Source organism: Meles meles, chromosome 10 (assembly GCF_922984935.1).
Source record: "Meles meles chromosome 10, mMelMel3.1 paternal haplotype, whole genome shotgun sequence".
Taxonomy (NCBI): domain Eukaryota; kingdom Metazoa; phylum Chordata; class Mammalia; order Carnivora; family Mustelidae; genus Meles; species Meles meles.
Genome location: NC_060075.1, coordinates 63,323,257 through 63,347,052, shown reverse-complemented (window position 1 = coordinate 63,347,052; position 23,796 = coordinate 63,323,257). Strand labels below are relative to the sequence as shown.

At 37.0% G+C, this 23,796-nt stretch overlaps 1 long non-coding RNA gene across 1 annotated transcript; it reads right to left on the bottom strand.

The window, feature by feature from the left end:
• Window positions 1-14,521: 14,521 nt before the first annotated feature.
• Window positions 14,522-17,910, bottom strand: LOC123951829. The gene is made up of 3 exons (XR_006820518.1): window positions 17,284-17,910; window positions 16,946-17,026; window positions 14,522-16,556 (listed from the first exon to the last, which is right to left on the bottom strand). It is a non-coding gene; the product is annotated as an uncharacterized LOC123951829 (long non-coding RNA).
• Window positions 17,911-23,796: the final 5,886 nt, after the last annotated feature.

The window sequence follows — 23,796 nt, the reverse complement described above, 5'->3', positions numbered from 1 at the left end:
CCACTGAGCCACCCAGGCGCCCCAATGCTGTTATTTTTTTAAAAATCAGTGTTTTTCAAGCTTTTGATGTATGAGAATCTGTTCAAAGAAGCACAGTTAATGTCCTTCTGTCCTTGAAATAGTTAACTTATTACTGTCTCTTCCATAGTTTCAAACATACAAGGTCTTTTTGAATTTTAACTCTTAAATTATGTAATTTTATAGGGCATTCTTCTTTGAGACATAAATACCTTGTATACTATTCTCATTTCTTTTTAATCTCAGATTTTGAATTTTCTATTTTGTCCCTCTGTTCTCAAGGACAAAAACTTTTATCTCCATGTTCTCTAATCTATACAGTTCCCAGCTTACAGATACCCATCTGCCAGGAGAAGATTACTTTTCTTGTTCCTACTTCCTGACCTTCCACAGTCAGGTGCCAATGCAGAAAAGAAGAAAGTCGACTTTGGGCCATGTTTATTATGAGAATATTAATTTTTCTTATTGGTTTTCTCCATTTCCTACCAGCTCACCCCTTTGAGGAAAGAATAAAAAATACACCTCTCCTGCCCCAGCTTTTATACTTTCTTGGCAGAATGTGGTTTAAAACGCACATATAATACCTTATCCTTTAGCTCCATAGATATTTGCAGTTATAAGCAACCTCATCTATTGCTGTTTTAGCAAGACGACATCTTACGAAAGGTCTCTAAAGGATTTTGTATTCTTAGGAGAGCATAATATTTTATACGGCCTTCAACATTTATGTTTCCTTTAACTTAAAGGAGTTTCAGGATTATCTATGTGTGTCATAGTTAAAAGTAGGTTCCATAAATACTGGTTTTAGACAATAATGCCCATTCTAAGAAATGCTTGATTTTATAATGTACTCTGTTTGATAAGGTTCTTGGGCAACTTAATTTATGCCTAAAAAATTATGTGATTATTCAGTATATACCATAGATGTTGGCACATTTTTTCAGAACTACACACACAGGATATTCAGAAAGTGTTGAGTGACTTCGCATGAGCTTCTAACCCTGCAGCTGTCCCCAGTCACGCGGACAAAAGCCTTAATTGCTCATTCAGAATTCTTTATTTCTAGCTCACAAACACATTTCCTTTCATTTTATGTGAATCTATTATCTCATGTTCTGAAAAACTAATAAAATGTGGACTTGCACATTGGGGAGTAACTATTTTATACTTTGTCATCCTTTTATTGAAAAACAAAACTTTCTGGGCTGGGGTTTGATTTGGGGGCTTACTTGCTGCGATTAACTTCAAAGGCACATGTCTAAAATAACCAGGACTTTTTGGTTTTTTTCCAAATCAACAGATCCTCTGAAGTCTCAACTTTTGTAAAAGCTGCCACTGGGGAACTCACAAATTGCTTCTATCTAGAATAAAAAAGAGCTCCTCTTTCTGTGTAGATCTTTGCAGGATGAGATATGTTTAGGAGTATCTGGAAGTGTTACTTCCAAGATTGAGTATCTGGTACCAAAGCAAAATTAAAAACTAAGGAAGTTTTTGTTGGTGGGAATGCAAGCTGGTGCAGCCACTCTGGAAAACAGTATGGGGGTTCCTCAAAAAGTTGAAAGTAGAGCTAACCTATGACCCAGCAACTGCACTACTGGGTATTTACCGCAAAAATACAAATGTAGTGATCCGAAGGGGCACGTGCACTCAAATGTTTATAGCAGCAATGTCCACAATCGCCAAACTATGGAAAGAACCTAGATGTCCATCAACAGATGAATGGATAAAGATGTTATACAAACACACACACACACCACACATAATGGAATACTAAGCAGCCATCAAAAAATGAAATCTTCCCATTTGCAAAGACATGGATGAACTAGAAGGTATTATGCTAAGCGAAATAAGTCAATCAGAGAAAGACATTTATCATATGATCTCACTGACATGGGGAATTTGAGAAATGAGACAGAGGATCACAGGGAAAGGGAGAGAAAAATGAAACAAAACGAAACCACAGAGGGAGACAAACCATAAAAGACTCTTAATCTCAGGAAACAGGATTGCTAGAGTGAGGGTGGTGGAGGAAGAGGGTGGCTAGGTGATGGACACTGGGGAGGGTATGTGCTATGGTGAGTGCTGTGAATTACATAAGACTGATGAATCACAGACCCATACCCCTGAAACAATAATAGATTATATGTTAATTTTTTTTAAGAAATTTTTAAAAAGAAAACTGAGGAAGTTCCTCATGACTTTTGAGCTGATGAAGAAATAAGACTGGTCTGCAGGAAAATTCAAAGACAATAATCGACACTTATGGAACAGACAGATCATTTGACATTAGGGTTTTTACTTCAATTATCAAAAACTATTTCATGTGTGACATACAGCCTAATTCTACACCGTGACATTATGAAAGTATTTGATGTTTCCAAATTCAAATGAAGATAGCTGTTTTTCAAGTGTCACTTTCATTGAAAAAAATCTTACTCAAAAATGAAAATGCTATACTGGTTTACTACTAGAGAGGTTCTTAGAGAATTCATTTGCGGGAAATAATTGTGGTTTTTCTCTTAGCTCCCTTTATCAACAAAGGTGAATATTTGAGACTGTGGTAAGGGTTACATGTAGAACAACTGCTATTCCATTTTTTTCCTCTTCACACTCTTTTAGCTCCTGTTTTAATTATTTGAACTACAAGAATCATATGAACTCTATGAATGCATTTAAATGAATTATGAGAAATAAATAACTTTCAGACCATTTTAAAGGAGTCTAGTTACATAACTTGTGTAAAATTACACAGCTATTAAGCAACAAAGGGAGAACGCTTACCTGATCTTCATTCAGTAATCTTAAGCACTACACTGGCAGATGCCCACATTGAATTTTTATATCCTTTGGAGAAAAAAAATTTTTTTGACTAATGCATTCTGGTTTACAGCTCTGTCATCATTAATCCTCACAGAAGTTTGGGAACTAGTGACCAAATATACACAATGACAGACGTGCACGTCCTGTATTGGTCTCTGATTAAGGCTTATAAACACTGTATTTAAGTGAATACTTAGAACAGTCCACACAACTTCATCTCAGAAGAAGGCTCACTGGGGTAAAGAGCAAGCCTATAAATTCCTCTGATCATCCTCCAGGAAAACATTACTCCCCTCTCCCTCATACACACACACACACACACACACACACACATACACACATCCGTTGATAATGATATGTACTGTTTATATGTCCACGTATGCATCATTTTGTCTTAGAGAAGTTAGATTTCTATCTGTAGAATTTACAGAAGAAACTGGATAAAGCAAGTGGTAAGAATTTAGCACAAGAGAACTAGAAAAGATCTAGGGTCTGAAAGAAGGGATGGTGGGAAAACCTAGCTGATAGTTAACATTTGTTGATGATTCCTATGTGCTAGGCAATACTCTAAGTGCTCTACACGTACTAAGTCAATCAATCCTCATAGCAATGCTTTGAAAAATGTTTAAATATTATGTCACTTTAAAAGAAACAGCCTGAAGGAAAGTATGTACAAAATCACAGTGCGAAAAACGGTGAAGCCAAGGTTTGCATATAATCTGTCTAGCTCGAGTCCACATTTTCCACCATTAATGGGTTAACGTTTTTGTTTAAGCCAAGAACGCAACATCCTCTCAATTTGTGACAGTAAAGTTTCTAGTGTGTGGTTGAAGACCATATCATGTGGATGACAACTGATTCATGCTAGCAAGAACATGGTCATTTTTGTAATAAGCCAATAATAATTCTAAGTGAACTCAAAAGAACCAAATTTAACTCTGGATTCTTCAGCTGTTACTAGAAGATAGCCCAGTTCAATCACGCCTTATATACAGTAGGACGTTTGAGCCACGATGTTTAAAATATTTACATGTATCTCAGATTCCTATACTTAATATTTGACTCTGAACACCTAATTAAGTGCTTCAGTCCCACCGTTTTAGTCTGGTAGTCTAGAGCACAATATCAAAGACACTTAGGGACAAAACAGTAAATGGGAGAAGTTTATTTCATGATGCATTTTACAGCCAATTTCAGGAACTGACATGGATGAACCATCATCCACCCTTTACTTAATGACCCAAATCTTCCTTCAAACACTCCCAATGATTTTAACATCACTATACATTAAACAGATGAAAATTCCTGTGAAACTACAGAATGTCTTTTATATTTATCTCTAAGAGCAGTGTTCATTGTTACTTACGTACTTTCATATCAAGTCTGTCACATGGTTGGTTAAATTAAGAACATTTTTCGTCCAATGCAAAAGGTATTTTACTTAGAATCATAGTGACTGAAAAAAAAAAAAACTTAAAGGACTTTGAAGAGTGGATGATTACTTGTGAAATTTCTAAATTGTATAGAAATGTCCAATAGCTTATAAGGAAAACAGAATGGTTATTTTATTCATTGTTTAATAGCAGAATGTGTTGATTTCAATCACACAAGTGTTAACACAATCATTTGCCTTATAAATCATAAGGCTCAATCAACATAGGTGAACAAACTTATTATCTTCTGTAATTTTAACTTAAATGTAGCCTAATTAGAGTTGAAATATTTTTTAAATGTTGCATATTAGTTCATCGACCATCTGTTTGATTCCTTTCAAATAAGTTGCCAATTTTGCCATTATTTAACACTTACTTTTCCAACCATAAAAATTCTCAATTTAGACTTTCATTAGTAAATGAATTTCTACACACATAGTACTATATAGCTTAGGAATAAATAAGCTAAAGCATTTCTAGTATATAATGCAGTAAAGTCCTATCAAGCTATTTAAGAACAATGGTACACCATGTAGTTAGTAAGTTTGACAAACACCATATTACTCAAAACTACCTGCATTTACAGAATTTGACTATTTCAACTGCACACACCAGTACATAATAAAATACTTAGAATGGGGGCACCTGGGTGGCTCAGTGGGTTAAGCCTCTGCCTTCAGCTCAGGTCATGATCCCAGGGTCCTGGGACAGAGCCGCATCAGGCTCTCTGCTCAGCAGGGAGCCTGCTTCCCCTCTCTCTCTGCCTGCCTCTCTGCCTACTTGTGATCTCTTTCTGTCCAATAAATAAATGAAATCTTTAAAAAAAATAGTATGTGAAGTCCTAAAAATAAAGTTCTAAAATGAACCTATTAAAAATAATTTAAAGAAGAATGCTGGTTCAAAATCCTTCAAAGTTCTTTTACCCTGCTCAACAGAAGTTTGAATCCGGACAATGTTGAAAAGGACAGTTAAAAAAGATTCTGCCAAGGGGCGCCTGGGTGGCTCAGTGGCTTAAAGCCTCTGCCTTCGGCTCAGGTCATGATCCCAGGGTGGGATGGAGCCCCGCATCGGGCTCGGCAGGGAGCCTGCCTTCCCCTCTCTCTGTGCCTGCCTCTCTGCCTACTTGTGATTCCTGTCTGTCAAATAAATAAAATCTAAAAAAAAAAAAAAAGAAAAAAGATTCTGCCAAATTCTACTAAAGAAGGAAAGGACTATTAATAAATACTATGGCTTGGTTTTCTCCAGATAACTTTTAAATGCTTCCTCACACTTTTGAACTAAAGTTTTAAAGCTCTAAATAAACTAATTTATGCAAATTATTTTAAAATATTTCCCATTCCTTTTTAAAATAAGACTTACATATCAAATTAAGCTATTCTACCAAACCACTTAACACAAAATTGACCAAAATCAACCTTTTAAGTAAAGCAAACCAAACCAGACATTGCCACAGATTCTTAACTTTCCCAGGCTGTTTTTTTATCATGAGAATAAAGATGCATACTTGGGTTTTAGCGTCCAGTCCTGACCCTACCAGCAGATCTAGAACCTTGACCTAAAATTCAATTATAAAATGAAGGAGCAGGATCTGGCCTCAGAGTATACTCTCAACTCAAAATTGTATTCCAATACAATTAAAACACCTGCTTTTAGAAAACAAGATGGTATGTGAAATTTAAAATATAAAACCCTATTTATAACAACATTTTCACTAAAATTCTAATATTTACTGCTCTTTAAAACTTGGCTTATTTTCTTGAAAACAAATAGCTTACACTATGAGAAGTGTAATGATACTGTATCTCCCAACATGGAAACTTAGTTAAAAATATAAAAATATCCTTCCAAGTTCAGATGGATTTGTACTGATCCTTTGCCTCCCACAGAGCTTCATGCTTTGTTTTGTTTTTAAATCTCTACAATTTAAGAGCTAAGGAGCTACGGAGGGACAATGAACAAGGAGTTGCACAGTTATTTTGCTGGATCCTAGTGATTACCTATTAATAAATAAGTGTCTTTGAAACCATGTTTAAAAGACAAGAGACTAGAGACAAAAAGATAAAAGTGCTAGGAACCATTTTGTTTTGTTTTGTTTTTTCCTTTTAAAGAACAGAAATGTATGGTGGATATTTGTTTTTTATATATTATAGCTCGATATATATAGTTGAACAAGTCATAGTGAGGTACTTCGAGCTACATGCCTTCCCCTTTGGGTATTTTACTAACTGAGGGAATTTTACTTGTTGTATAATTTAATTAAAAGTTAACAAAAAGGTTAGAACTAAGGCTTTATGTTTATGAGGCTATGAAACCTACCCACACATTTTTAACACCGTCCTAAACACAAGTCACTCCTGTGACCTGGAACTTAGTATTGGCCATTCATTTCATTATACATACATTTCATAACACATTCATTTCATAATACTGCATTATTTTCCTCAGACAAACCTAAGTTATAAAACCAAAGAAAGCAAGAGCACTGTGACTTCTTAGATGGTCACAATTTGAACATTAACCTTCCTGACATTTAAAGCCAAAGTAATGGTTCTAAGATTTCAAATATTTACATACTACCCACAGTTCCACATGCCTTTGATGTTGAGTTATTTGAAAAGAACTCACTGGGATTTCAATTTCAATATAATCTGACCTAGAAATGTTAGTTTTATTATTATTATTATTTATTTAGACAGAGATTGGGGTTAGAAAGAAGGGGTAAAGGGAGAAAGAGAGAAAGAATCTCAAGCAAACTCTATGCCCAGCACGAAGCCCCATGTGGGGCTCCATCTCAGGACTCTGAGATCATGACCTGAGTGGAAATCAAGAGCCAGATACTTAACTGACTGAGCCACCCAGGTGCTCCAGCTTTCCTTCATTTCTAACAACTGGATTCCATTTTGAACTTCATCACTAGAACTTTTTGCTTCCCCCTAAAACTATTTTATAAAAGTGACCAACAGAATGTCAATTTTCATAACTCTATACTTAGTTGTATCTTTAACACATTTTATTGTGTTTAGTACTAAAGGAGTTGGAAAAGACACGTCCAAGAAGCTGCAGTTTCCTTTCTCACATCTGGGATCAACAGTCAGAATCAAGGAATCAGACAAGTTTATGCTTCTGGTCACCACATTGTTCTAACCCAAACTTAGAAATCTGTTGGTTTCCGGGCACCTGGGTGGCTTAGTCAGTTAAGCGTCTGCCTTCGGCTCAGGTCATGACTGGGATCAAGCCCCATATTGGGCTCCCTGCTCAGCAGGGAATCTGCTTCTCTCTCTCCCTCTACCCTTTCCCCCTGCTTATGTGTGCATGCTCTCACGCGCTCGCTCTCAAAAATCTTAAAAAAGAAAGAAAGAAAGAAATCTGCTGGTTTGCATTACCTCAGCCAAGTTCATAATAGCTGATAAATCAGTACCTAACTGAGCCTAACACTTGAACAAGGAGCTATGGCATTGATGTTTAAAAAAACAAAAACAAAACAATGGTATTAATAGATATTAGCTGATGTTGTGTCAGGCACTAATAATAATGTTAATAATTACAGCACACAATAAAATTTGAGATAGGTACCAATATTATGTTCACATATGGCATAGAAACCAAACTTAAAGCTTCTCCAAGTTAATTTCAGGTGAGGGGGGAAGATTCCCCTTCTCGTAAATCAACCCCTTCCATTCCTCCATGAAAAAGGGTTGGAAGCACTAATAATTTGGCCCCAAAAAGCCTTCTCCACAGGTCTCAATGTTTTCCTCAAACCTCCAGCTACCCCTAACATATTCTCCTAGGAACTGATTAGCTCAGAATTGAAAACTCAATTTCTCTATCTTATTTTCAAGTCCCACTGGGTGGTATAGATCTGACTTGGAATGTGCCCAACACACTGGCACATTCTTATATTCCTTGGCTGAAATTTTCTAATTTTAATGTTATATTATGGTATCTTAGAAAGGAAGTTAAAAAGAGAATTTTCCCAACTGTAACCTTGGAAATAGCTGATGAATAGGTTTACAGAATTTATTTGCAAAGACTATCCACCCAACTTACTCAATGCGAAGTAACACCTCAGAAGGGCTGAAAAATCTTTACTCAAATTAACATCAACCACAAAAAGGTGTAGCAAATTCCCAACCCCCAACTCCTCAAATCCACAGATATATGTATATTCACAATAAAATCAGAGCAACTGTTTTAGTTACCTTCAAATGTATTACATGGATACAGTATAGCGATCCATATAAATAAAATGTAAGATAATTTCTTAACCATAGTTTACTGATAAGTATAAGTATTTAGCAAAATAAAAAAATTCATAGATACTAATGATTCAAGGTAAATTCTAGAGCAATCAGGAAAAACAGGGCACATGTTAAGGATGTGAAGTTGCTCAGGTGAGCCTACTGATATGAGGGTACTCACTCATCCACTGAGATAACTTTGAGTTTGAGTTTAAAGGCTTATCTTACAAAGTTTTCATACAGCTCAGTAAGACTGAGACTATTCATTCTTAAAAGTCTAGACCGGCACATAGTGAACTTATATAAAAACTTATATAAAAACCAATGTTATTTCTAGATGAAGGAACAGATAATGCGAATTTGTCTTCAGCGTTTTGAAAGGGCTTATCCTGCCATATCGTTAACCAGCCCTGCTTCAGCTGAACAAAACTATTCTATTAAATCGGTCTGTTTATCCAGTGAGAACTCTCTAAGTTTTACTCTCAACGTGAACTTCATTTTCACATTCTAACTTCAGGTCATGTTTGTTCAAGGGAATAAAAGAGGGCTTTTGGAACCATGAAGAAAGCTTATAATGATAAAAACAAAAACAAACCTATCTCGAACACGTTAATTTAAGTCACTTAAGTGTTTCTACTAGGTAAAATCTCACCGATCTTCTCCCAGCCTACTCCATTCTCCTCTCGAAAATGGGGGAAATCAAGAACCATTTGGGAACTTTCAGTTCTTGGGATGTCTAAGCAGACAAAACCGAAAATCAACAGTGCCCACTGTGGGTTCTTGGCAAAACACACAAACAAACAAACAACAAAAACAAACCTGGGCCTAGAGTTGAGGTCCAGTGCGGCGCAGAGGTCCGGGATGGGCACATTTGCGGCTCACCCTGAGCCCACGGCATGCTATGGGTTCCCCCACGACTCCCCCAAGAAAGGACATGTGGACCAGAGGTACTCAATCAGCGGATTAGCAGAGGGCTGTGCCAAGGCATGCAGAAGTTCGCTGGTAGCCTAAACCCGGGAGCTAGGAAAGCCCTGCACTCAGGACCTGAGCTAACCAGGAACGCGCCTGCGGATTGCTCCGCCTGCCCGGGCTCTAGACCCTTGCACCCCGCCCAGCCACGAACGTCCCGCCCCACGCCTGCGCAGCGTCAGATGCTGCTCTAACCTCTCTGTAAGTCGACGACTCCCTGGGCTCGTCCTTGTTCCTCTGAAGGAGGACAGGAGGACAGTTGGTGCTCCGGGCCCCAGCAGCCTTCCTGTCCGTGCTCGTCGGAGTCTGGAGACTCCAGTCCCCTGTTCAAGGGTTTCACAACGGCCAGCGGCCATGCCCGAACCTAAACCCTGCGTCCCAGCACCCTTGCCAGTCCTGGGACCACGGTCCGCTGGACCATCGAAGGCTGAGTTGAGAGACTGACTGGTCCATACCGACCTCTTCAGAATTAATCCTGAGTCTACACATTCTATATTCTCTCCAACTCCTTTGTACTATAACAGGTCTACCCTACCAAACTCCTTCCAAATAAACTGCATGGAACATCAAAGGACACCACTGTATTCCTAACCCCTTCTCATGCTTACCTTTTTGGATTTTATGTTCTCTAACTTGGAAATGTCAGAGGTGACACCAGTGTGAACACCACAGTGTTGCAGTGCTGGACGCTGAAACTGGATTATTATTATTATTATTATTATTATTATTATTTAAGATTTTATTTTCATTTGCCAGAGAGAGAGTACAAGGAGGGGGAGCAGCAGGCAGAAGGAGAGGGAGAAGCAGGCTTCCAGTTGAGCAGGGAGCCCGATGCAGGGCTGGATCCCAGGACCCTGAGATCATGACCTGGGCGCAAGGCAGACGCTTAACAGACTGAGCGACCCAGGAGTCCCGCCATGGCTTTTTTAAAAACACTGATTTCAATATGTATGCAATTTTTCCTTTTCCATCCACAAGCCTCAAAGAATAGATTCTTTTCAAGTAATCATGACATTTGATTGCCAATTGAATCTAAACTAGGGTTTCTCAGTCTTAACACTCCTGACATCGTGGGCAGGATAACGCTTTGTCGCGGGGCTGTCCTGTGCATTGTAGGATGTTTAGCAGCACCCTTGGCCTCTACTGACTAGGTACCAGTAGTATCTTTTCAGTTATTAAAATGAGAAAGTCTCCAGATATTGCCAAAGTTTCCTTTGGAGCAAAACCATCTCCTCTTCCCCTTAAGGAAACCATCCATCTATACCATTCAAGTACTGAATTTAAAAAAATAGTTTGGAAGAATCTACTTCTCTACAATATAAGTTATTCCCAGGATGCTTTTTGTGGGAAGGAGACAACACTGTGAGTTTTCCTGGGGCTATCATATACTTTACCTATATTATTCAAAACTGAGAGCAAATGGAGTGCATGGCGATTCCTTTACTGGCATTTTATGTTCTATTTCCTTTTTCCCTAATATATTAAAAATAGATTCCAGGGGAAAAATAAGGTTAATTGCCCTGTATGGATGCAAAATGGATGACTACACTAATCAAGGGCATTGTAATCACCCAAAATGTAAATACATGAAAAATTTACAGGTTAAATCTGCAAAAATGGAAGATAAATGCAACATACTGTTAGATAAAGATTCAGATTTTTTTTTAATTTATTTTCAACGTAACAGTATTCATTGTTTTTGCACCACACCCAGTGCTCCATGCAATACGTGCCCTCTCTATTACCCTCCACCTGGTTCCCCAACCTCCCACCCCCTACCCCTTCAAAACCCTCAGGTTGTTTTTCAGAGTCCACAGTCTCTCATGGTTCATCTCCCCTTCCAATTTCCCACAACTCCCTTCTCCTCTCCATCTCCCCATGTCCTCCATGTTCTTTGTTATGCTCCACAAATAAGTGAAACCATATGATACTTGACTCTCTCTGCTTGACTTACTTCACTCAGCATAATCTCCTCCAGTCCCGTCCATGTTGCTACAAAAGTTGGGTATTCATCCTTTCTGATGGAGGCATAATACTCCATCGTGTATATGTACCACATCTTCCTTATCCATTCGTCTGCTGAAGGGCATCTTGGTTCTTTCCACAGTTTGGCGACCGTGGCCATTGCTGCTATAAACATTGGGGTACAGATGGCTCTTCTTTTCACTACATCTATGTAAAGATTCAGATCTTATTTCATTTACAAAATCAAGTTAATGAAAAGATGTTACATATTGAATTAAAATACATACAATTTATTTTTTTGATAAAAGGTCTATTGCCAGTCCTTAGTTTGCTAATCATGGGAGAAAAACTGCACTAAAATAATTATGTTAAATGTATTCACAGAATTTCTAAGAGATTAATTCTATCTGTAGCAATGGAAACTTGCTCATGTGGAACAAAGTTAACTAAACTAAAAGGCATTCAACAAAGATTATGGATTTATTACTATTAACTGGAGTCTGTATAGAGCTCTAGTTTAAGATTCTAGCTTTGACATAGCTCTATGGACATCTCATAAAAACTCACACTCTCGGGGCACCTGGGTGGCTCAGTGGGTTAAGCCTCTGCCTTCGGCTCAGGTCATGATCCCAGGGTCCTGCGATCAAGCCCCACATCGGGCTCTCTGCTCAACAGGGAGCCTGCTTTCCCCCTCTCTCTCTGCCTGCCTCTCTGCCTACTTGTGACCTCTGTCTGTCAAATAAATAAACAAAATCTTAAAAAAAAAAAAAAAAACCTCACTCTCCATCCAGTGACTTCACTTCAGCATCCACAAATTCTGTTTTTTTGCACTTTTCAAATTTCAAAAAACTTTTGTGTCTACTATATCACTTATTACTAACAGGTATCTGAAATAAGTAGGGAAGAATTTGCCTTGCCTCTTAGAGAAGGGGAAACTGAAGCTGCCTGGGCAACAGTGAGCAATTGAGAGCAAAGACTCACATTAGTTCAGGGTCTTATATTCTTTCCATTCTTCCAAATTAACTTTTATAATTGGTATGCCTTTCTCTACTTCACTGACCTGGATCACACTTGGTGACCATTCATGAACTCTGAAAAGTAAACAGGCTCAACAAACTTACTATAAAAACAAAACAACACTCTCTACTCCTTATTAAGACTTCAAGACTGAAGTAGATAAACCTGAATTCAAGCCTCAGGCTAGGGCTAACTCGCTTTGTAATGGGTTCCTCGGGAGTCTCAGTTGTCTCCTAAGAACCAATTCTTTGAGGATCAATAAGATATATGGAGGGGTACCTGGGTGGCTCAGTTGGTTTAGCGTCTGGCTTGGACTCTGGTCATGATCTCACCGTCCTGGGGTGGAGCCTGGCATTGAGCTCTGTGCTCAGCAAAGAGTCTGCTTGTCCCTATCCCTCTCCCTCTATGTTCTCTTTTTCTCTCAAACGAATAAATAAGATCTTTAACATATGTATATATGTTAAATATATATATTTTTATATATGTATATATTATATATATTTATATGTGTGTGTGTGTGTGTGTGTGTGTGTGTATACTTGGAAAAGCTCTACTGTTGATGGACTCGAAAGTTACCTCATCAAGCATTCCCAAAATAATTTTAAGAATATAGAAATTTTCACTTTGTTAATTAGGGATCTGTGACATTTTTAAATAGTTCTTTAAGTATGCTTTTATGGAAGCAGATGGTTTGCAAAAGTAGACAGGGATGAATAAATAAACAAGGAAAACCTATCTGTATGTAGCAAGGAGGAGGAGAGAAGGGAGTGGAAAACTGGGTTTCTCCTATTGGGAAAATCAAAGGAAGTTATTGAGACCATGGACATGTGGTAGACTCTCACTTGGAAATTTTTCAGCATTTCTCTTCAGACTACGAAGGGAAATGATAATGGGGCATATAATGGAAAAAATATGTATGTTTCACTTGAAACAACTGGAAAGCTGGTTGGTAAGCCTCACAACTAATTAAGAAAGCTAAGTAAGAAAATTAATGTCTAGCAATCAGAACTTCATAGAGCAGAACTAGAGGCCATCTAATTTATGACTCTCCTTAATCAAATTTTGACAAATTGCAATCAGCAGGTGAAGGTCATTGCTGAAGATGGTGGCAGAGCTGGACAGGGAAAGCAGAGAGCACCTCCAAAACTAAGATAGTATGAGGGGTATTATGTTTCAACACTGAACACCTGAAAAAAGGTAGCAGAAAAGTGAAGTTTTGCCTTCACTTGAGGTGCAAACCTCAAGCCTTGCACATATGTGTGTTGCTTGCACGTGTATTTCATACTCACGTGGGCATCTCCCGCACAGCAAATTCTGTGTGAGCAGAGATGGATGACCTTTGTGATTCTCACAGCCATTTCTCAATATTTACTGCACTGTGCCCCATACTTCAGTGTACTTCAGAATATTGAATCTCAACTCCAGCTGTGTATACCTATGCCACCTGTAGAGCTTTAAAAATAAGACTGGCTAGGTTCCAACACCAGAGATTCTGATTTGTATGGGTGAGAACCTAGAATTGGTGTAACGGCTCCCCAGGTGATTCCAATGTAGTGCCAGGACTGAAAACAATAGTTTTAGGCTTATGGTCATAAAGAACAGGGAAAGTGAAAATTTAATAGCAATAAAGAGAAAGTCATGTTAAAAACACTCAGTACCAGAATATTTGGGCACATATTCATATACTTTCATTTATACATTTTAAATTTTAATTTTAATTTGGAAACTAATGTTATATTTTTGTTTTCATTTTAGTAAAAAATAGTCCCTTTCCCTCTCCCTCCCCCCTCTACATATATGCCTAAACTTTTAGCTAGCCAAATCCAAAAGTGTGTTCAAAAGAGAATATGATCAAATATGATTGGCATTATGAGTGTACATTAAGTTTAACATCAAAAAATATATATCTCTAAAATTCTTCTTATTGATAGGTCAAAAAGAAAAATTCAAGATTATGTCCCTGTATGAAGAAAAGGAATTGATAAAGTCTATTCCTATATGTTGTAAAAATTATCAGCAAACTAGGAAATTTGTCAATATCTACTAATTAAACAAATATCTATGCTATGACCCAGAAATCCTGCAATTAGCACATGCCCAAGTGAAACATTAGCTCATATATACTGAAAGAAAAACAGCAACAACAACAAAAACCCTTGTATGAGAATATCCAGGGCAGCTTTATTCACGATAGCTCCAGGTGTATGTTGCAGTCAGCTTGCAGAAGCTCATAAGGAATTTTGTGAGCTTATTGTTAAGCCATGCAACTTCAATGAGGCTCTGGTGAAAACATCTACACCAGGGGAACTGGCAAGTGCTGCAAATCAGTGTGGCTCCCTATTTCTTCTCCTCCACCCCATCCAGTTGACCAGCACACCACTAAATAGTTCCAAAATGGAAGCCATCCAAGTGTCATAAAGTTAGAAAAACACTAGGTAGTATACTCATAAAAGGGAATAATATATGACAGCAAAAAGAATAAATTACTGATGTAATAACATGAGTAAATCTCAGAAACACCATTTGCTTTTGAAACATGATTGAAGGAAGTCAGACCAAAGGAATATGGTAACCTATAATTATAGAATTCAGAATATCGGCTGCGTCTGGAGATTAAGTAATATTGAGTATAAAAGGGCATGGGAACATTCTGGGGATGATGGACATGTTCTATATTTTGTTCTAGATAGCAGTGACATGGCTATATACATATATGCATTAATTGAGCTGCATACTATATGTAAACTATACCTTAAAAATAAAGATTAAGGTTTAAAAATATGTTTATATGAAAGATAAAGACATATATAAAGTTAAGGCAATTTTGAGAAAGTTGACCAAAACACCAGGTACATATCCTATTGGATATTAAAACATGTCATAACAGCAGTAACAAAACCATATGGAATAAGCACAACAGAGATATAACCGATAGGAAGAATACATAGCTCAGAAAGACATAAATATAATTTGATACATGATAAATCAGGCTCCACAAAGCAATGAGTTACGAAGAGATTATTTAATAGATTATGGAGAGAAAACTCCATATGATTACACAGAGGAAAATAAGACTGAATCATTTGACACCGTAAGTTAAAAAAAGAAAAAAAGCAAGAGAATATCTTTGTGACCTTAACATGGGAAAGTACATATTAAAGAAAACCCTGAAAATGAAAACCATCAGTCAAAATTTGATGTATTTTACAGATCAAAAATGAAGATTTCTATTGAATGCAAAAGACTACCAAAAAAGATAGCAGCCAGATAACAGCCAGAAATAACTAACGGAAGTAGTCAACATTGCCAAGGGAGCAATGACAGGTGCTGCACTCTTCAGTACAGTAGACACCAACCACAAGTGACTAATTAGTGGAAATTACATAAAATTAAATTAAATTTAAATTTAATTAAATTTAAAATTAAATACTTTTTTAAAAATTAAATTAAATTAAAAATTCACTTCCTCAGTGCCACCAGCCATATTCCAAGTGCACAACAGTCGTACATCACTAGTATTATTATATCATATGGCACAGATATAAAACATTTCCATCACTGCAGAAAATTCTTTGAATAACATTAATCTACAATATGGGAGCTTCCACAAATAAACTGGAAATGAATAGCAAACTGATAGCAAAATTGACCAAAAAAATTAAAAGACAAGTCACAAAAGGGGGAAAGGCATGTAGTTTACATGTAAATGAATTGCTCAAATTTACTAGAAATTTGAAAAATGCAAATTAAAAAGATGGTATACTTCTACACCTATTGAACTGAAAATAATAATAATAATACCAAGCATTGTCAAGGATGCAAAGAACTAGGACTCCAATTGCACAGCTGGTTGGAAAATAAATTGTTCTGGTTTTACCAGGAAATGGTTGCTCAGTATATAACGAAATTGAATATGTGTATAAATTCTGGCCCAATGGCTCCACACTAAGAGAAATCCTCTCAGAGTTTCACAAAGTTATCACACAAGGATATCCATTGTAATATTTTATGTAGTTCCAGAAAATTGAAGACATACTAGGTATCCATTCTTCTGGGAACAGACAAGCAGAATGTAATGGATGCTCATAGTCAGATACTATGGAAAAATTAGATAGAGTTCATTAGATAAATTTACTAAGAGGAATATGAGTGAGACTTTAAACATTTTATTATGACTATTATAAAAAGTATCAAACAGAATAAAGACAATATACAAAATATTTCTGTAAAACATGTTATATAAAATAACTATATTTTAAGATGCATATGTAATATATATTATATATGATAAATATATCACATACATACAGAGACATATACATAACATACATGTACACGTTATATAGACAATAAAAAGCCTATACCAGGGTGAAGAAAATAGGGGTGAAGATAGGACAAAGGGGAAAACAAACAAAAGAACAAGTAAAAAAAGAAACATGTAGATCAATGGAGTAGAATAGTGTCCAAGGTCAAGGGTTCACCTACCAATATATAGGTCATTGATATTCAGCAAAGATGCTAAGTCAGGTCAATGGAAAAATGTAGTCTTTCAACAAAGGAACATCTCTATGCAAAGAAAAAAAAAAAGGTAAGGAAAGAAGAGAAAAGAAATAAAGAAAAAAAGAAACTCAACCCATACCTTGTATCACATATAAAAATTAACTCAAAATAGATCTTAAACCTAAATGTAAAACCTTAAAGTTTAAAAGATTTGAACAAAACAGTAGAAAACCTTTCTGACCTTGAGTTAAGCAAAGACTGTTTAAATATAACACCAAAAGCGTGATCTGCAAAAGAAGAAAAAAAAAAAAAGAGAGGGACACCTGGGTGGCTCAGTTGGTTAAATGTCTGTCTTCAGCTCAGGTTAGGATCCCAGGGCCTTCGGATCAAGTTCCCCATCGGGCTCCTTGCTCAGCAGGAAGCCTGCTTCTCCCACTGCCTGCTGCTCCTCCGCTTGGGGTCATTCTCTCTCTCTCTGACAGATAAATAAAATCTTAAAAAAAAAAAAAAGATAAACTGGATTTCATTAATTTAAGAAATTTTACTTTTCTAAGACAGGGTGCCATAAATGGAAAGATCCATTCCAGAGTGAGAGAAAATATCTGCAAAACACATCGGTCAAAAGACATGTATGTAGAATATGCAAAGAACTGCTAAAATTCAGTAATAAGAACATCCAATAGAAAATGGCCAAGTGGCTTAAACAGACACCTCACCAAAGAAGGTATTCAATAAACCTGACAAAAACAAACAAGAAAAGACATTCAACATCATTAGTCATTAGGAAATGCAAATTAAAGCAACAGTGGGATACCACTAAACATGTATTAGAATAGTGACAACTAAAAAACTGGGGTGCCTGGGTGGCTCAGTGGGTTAAGTCTCTGCCTTAGGCTCAGGTCATGATCTCAGGGTCCTGGGATCCAGCCCCTCATCAGGCTTTCTGCTCAGCAGGGAGCCTGCTTCCTCCTCTCTCTCTCTCTGCCTGCCTCTCTGCCTACTTGTGATCTCTCTGTGTCAAATAAATAAATAAAATCTTTAAAAAAAATAAAAAACTGACTGGGCCAAATATTGGTGAAAATGTGGAACTCTTGCCCAAAGTGACATTGTAAAAATGCATATCCAAAAAAAATTTAAAAAAATGCATATCCACTTTGTAAAACAGTCTGACACTCTTAAAAAAGTGAACACCCATTTACCAGATGACCCAGCCACTCTACACCTATTTATACAAGAGAAAGGAAACCTAGGTCCACACAAAGATATATGTTATTACTCATAACAACTTCATTTGTAATAGACAAAAACTGGAAACTACCCAAATGTTAATAGATGAATTGATAAATTCTGTACCATGGAATACTACTTTGTAATAAAAGGAAGGAACTCCTGATACACACTACAACATGAATGGGTCTCAAAACAATCATGCTGCGTGAAAGAAGGCAGACAGAAATTAATGAATACTGTATCATTCCATTTATAGAACACTCTAGAAATTGCTACACAATCTACAGCAACAGAAAACTGATCTCTGGTTGGGAGAGTGGTGAATGAGAGATCACAAAGAGGCCAAAGGAAGGTTTTGTGGCTGATGGACATGCTCGTTATCTTCATTGTCCTGATGGCTTCATGGGTGTATTCATATGTCATCTTAAATGAAAGGTCATCGTGGACTAAAAGGTCTCTTAATGCCTTCAATTATGGCTTCTCAGAACCAGAGATAATCTATTCCACAGTCATTCAGTGCTAGCTAACTTTGCTATGGTTAAAGGAGATGTAACCTTTGATATTTTAGTGTTAAAACTACTAACCTAAAAAATATTAGAAGAAATCACTGGTGTCATGAAGAACTAATGTTTGGGAAAGATTTTAATAGTGTTTTAAGAACAAGATGTGGATTAGGCAAATTTGAATTTTGTTAGTTTATCTACCATGAACAAGCTGAATGGCACTATCAAAGTTAGTTTGGGAACCAGTCCTTTCTCCTCACTATTTATGTCGGGATTTTATTTATTTAGTGGTACCTGGGTGGCTCAGTTGATAAGTGTCCGCCTTCGGCTTTGGTCATGATCCCGGATCTTGGGATTGAGCCCCACATCGGGCTCCTTGCTCAGTAGGAAGCCTGTTTCTCCTTCTCTCACTCCCCCTGCTTGTGTTCCCTCTCTTGCTATGTCCTTCTGTGTCAAATAAATAAAATCTTAAAAAAATAAGATTTTATTTATTTAGTTATTTTAGAGAGAGAGAGCACGAGCAGGAGGAACAGAGGGAGAGAGAGAATCTCCATGCTGAGCATGGCGTCTGACTCAGTACTAGACCCCAGGACCCTGAAATCATGTCCTGAGCCAAAACCCAAGAGTGAAACGGACTGCACCACCCAGGCACCCCTACTCATTATCTACTTCAAAGGATTTTGACATCAACAAGTTAAGATTTCAAGATAATTTTTCTCCCCTTTGGAGTTAAGGGGCGGGGGCTGGGGGAGGGCACGAGGCACATCTTGTCCAGGATCTGTTATTTATTGAATGGTCTGTCACAATTTCATGTCTAAAGGAATCATGCTGTCTTAAAGATATTTACAAAAGAATGATATTCACACACAGACATCCTTAATGGGTGTACCATATTAGAAGATTCTCCTAATACTCTTAGGATGGGGAAGACTTTGGAAAAGAGAAGATCATGAACAAAGATGAACAAAGATTATCTATTTCCATCCTTTTCATCAAATTTGAGGCTAAAATATGACATGCTAAGGATAATCAAGCCTAGGAGGTAACAATGTGAGAGAAAGTAGCAACTGAATTACCCCGCACATATTGAAGCGTGCTCAGACGATGCCCCCAAAGAATGAAAGGGGAAATATAGCTCAATTTATGGCGGCACTCAAATTTACTTAGTAAAGCACTTCAGAGACTCTTTCTTTGAAAGAGAAGGTTATTAATTTCAAGGTAACATTGAGTCTGGGTCAAACAGAAAAATGTTACTATTCCATAGCAAAATGTCCTCCTAGAATGTTGTAAGTGATCATAGAATACCTAAAGTCTTTACAGAGAAACAAAGAATACCTTGCACTGTGGAGCATGCACAACAGTGGTTTTCTTCCTGAAGCAAAAACAATGATCCATCACTCCTACTCTGATACCTAGGAAATACCGGTGTTTCAAAGAGAATGACTTTTCATTTCAGCTTCGCTATGACCTTTATAGACACCTCTGCTCCAATTTCAGGCCTACTGTATTGCTTGCTTTTTATAAAACTGCTAAAGTCGTCTTTGAAGATTAAAACAAACTGTAAGCTATTTTCCACGAAAATATGTTTAAAAGAATTTTAAACTCATAAAAAAACAATTATGTCAGTAGCTTTTAAATGATATAGCTAAAAAGATGTGACTCTAGATGAGAAAATTAAAATGATTCGTTTGATTGGGGCTGTTTGAAATTTGCAACTTGATGTAATAAAATAATCTTGAGTCACTGCAGCCTTACCCTGATTGACATGTCAAAAGCTCCATTGAGTAAAGCCTTGTACAACTGTCATCAAAAGATTGTAAAGTGACATGCTTTTCAAAGATGAGATCAAGCTGTCACACTGAGTACTAGACTATGTATATAATATATTATGTGGTATTATGGCATCAGTTTATGAAGTGGCACGTGAAAAATATGACTTCAGTGAAGATAGACCAAGATTTCCTACAAACTGTACTAAACCTAAGTGGATTTTACTGAACAGTAATCCTAATGATCTGTTTTTCATTCTGTAAGGAAAAAAAATAAAGGATTGATTCTACAACAGGCCTTTTAAATTTACAGTTAGCTGCCTGAAGTGCATGCAAATGGAAATAAAACTGCAGCCCTGGGACACTCTAAAACATGACACGGAGGTTGCCAAGGTAACCCACCAGGAAGCTGTCTTGGCATCTTCTGGAATAAAATGGGAAGAAAACATTATAGGGAAAAGATGGGGGAGGGGGAATCTTCTGGGCCTGGTTATATAATAAAAGTGTTGCGAAGAACTACAGCCCCATGAAATTAGTTCCAAACAAAAAATGAAAACCTATCTCTCACAATTTCAATGCTGAAATTGGGCAAGGCTTATGATCCACAAGAGTGTAATCTTAAAAATTATGCTAAATGTTATTTAAATGGTATAGTTACCTTGAAGCCACTGTACATTTATCAACTTTTGTACTTACAAAAAAATTCAGCTGTGGTCTATAGCTGGGATTCAAGGCGCAAAAGTGATGTTCACTTCCTAGTATTTTACTGTTTTGGCAGCTCTTGGGGAAGCAACAGAACTTGCCTAATATTCTCAAAAATATAACATCCCAAGAGAACAATAAAAAAACAGATGACACTAAGAATCATTTCGCTTTAGCTCTCTGTTAAATTTTACATTTATCTCCTACCTTCTTCTTTTAGAATTACGGAGTATTCCTTTGATTTAGGAGTTGTTTCCTTTTATTTCACAATGCTGCTGTTTCTTTTAAACACGCACAAAAAGCTTTAGTTCCCTCTCTTTGAAGAGCTGATTCTAACAGAAGGTTATTCTATAAATAGTCAGTGAATCTCCTTGGCCTGTCCTTAGGCTTTTTTCATTTCTCCTCTGTCCCTGAAGATTGAACAAGAACTCTGAGATGATGAAGGACAAACATGGAGACAGGCCACTTTGGTGTGGGATATGAGAGTTTTGGCTGTCACAGCTGAGTTGCATTGAAGAATTCCACATACAAACACAAAATTCAAATAGGAAAGAGGAGAATGTAAAAATAGCACCACCTTATCCACATGTTTATATACTTAATAACTGCATTTTTGTTTACTTTATATAAAAACAGAATTTGCGTCATTTGGAACATTGCCAATAGCAAGATAACTGGAATCTTTGTGTGTCTCAGATAGCAGTTATACAATCAATTCCACTGAAAAAATCAAAGCCGATTATTTTTTATTGTATATTCATTCATAAAGCCAATGTTGTTTTGCAATTTTGGTGCAGTGGAGATATTAAGGCAGACTGCCTTTCAAGAGATTACTTTCCTTGTCATACATGAGCAGCTATAGAACTCCATCTAGTCACATCACCACTTTCCTCAAAATCTTTCAGTACTTCTCATCACCTATAGATAGCAGAGTATCCTTAACTATAAGTCACAGAACCCTTCTCAATTAAGGCTCTGGATTTCTGCTTATGTACAGTAGGCTCCAGGAGAACTCATTCTTTCTGAGCACACAGGGATATTTATTTTTCCCTGAGACATCTGTCTGCTTCTCTGGGAAGTTGCTTTAACCCAGCTCACATGTCATATCTTCTGTGAATTAACATACCCTCCTCTTCTCTCCTAAGGCAATTGGCTATTTTTTTCCTTTGTTCCTATTGCACTTCGAATTTATCTAATGCACCATGTTTCACATGGCGATGTGCTTTAGAACTCCCATACATCTCCCATGTATGACATACTTCTTAAAGAAAAACATATGTCTTGTTCATTTTGGGCCACTGGTGTAACAGAACCCCAGAACACAGCAGACAATCAACAGATGTTTGCTGAATACTGAATGGATATATCTGCCTTCAGCTGCAAAGTAAAGAAGTGCTGGGGTGAGGAATGGGTCCACAACTAGCTGACTCTGAAGCTTGGCATTAGAGCAGAGTCGCCTTATGAAGTAGGTTGAGGGTTAGACAAAGACATCTGCTTTTTAAATAAACATTGCAGGTGATTCTGACACCAAAATTTGGGAATTGAGACATAGATTCCTGAAGAATATTTCACATTCACTACAAAAGTATTCTAACATAGAAAAGGTAGGTGAGCAGAGGGATAACCTACAATTGGAGACAATTTCCATTAAATAACTGATCTGATTCATTTTAACAAAGCGTAGTATATGGAGTACCTGGGTGGCTCAATTGGTTAAACAGAGTGCAGTATAATACAGTATAAATGCTTACCATTGAGTCTAAAATGTAATCTGTCTGCAATTTTACTTCTAAAAAGTGGAAGCAAGTTACAAAGTCATAAACCTATAATCTCAATTAAATAGCTTGCTTCATCTTTTCAAGGTCAGAAGAATACCCATTATATCATCCAAATAGTCTCTAAACATGTTAGACCAAGGAACCCTAGAGTTCCTATAGTGAGAATCTTAGTATTCTTGTATTTGGAAGAAATCAAAGAGAAGAGTTTACAGAATGAGTATCAAATATAGAAAACCATTGCAGTGCGCACATCATGGACTGGACTCTGCTGCTTGAATAACAAACTGGACACCAACAGGTTAGCATAATTATTGGCCATATTTGTAATTTGAAATAATTTTATTAATTAAATCAAGCTTATTTGAAGAACTATAAAACTGATGCTTATATATTTTGGCTATCTTTTCCTAAAATTACTCATCTTATTACTGTGTTCCAAGGGTCCCTAGGAATCCCATGGAGGCATAGAAATGAGTGCTATGAAGGAGATGGTGGATGGGCTTGTCTCCAATCTCCTTGGCTTACCGTTCTATGAGAATTATAACTGATTTCTCAGTGTAAATACATTATATGTATCCAGGCCAGCACAGTCAGAGAATGCATCAACTTCTCAGCAGGAATGAGCTAATAATATGCAAACTTGTAATTCTAATTCCAATGCTGATTTGAGTTCCAGCTCTCAAATAGGAAAGGAACATTTACCTGAATCATACCTTCTTTGCTTGGTATTGATGTCCTGTCTTCCTTAATGCTTGCTGTCATCTTAAGATGCTGAACAGAACCACTACATACCTCCACCTCAATCCCAATGGTCAGAATTCTTCCACAGTGGACAGATCATCAGGACCAGGAAG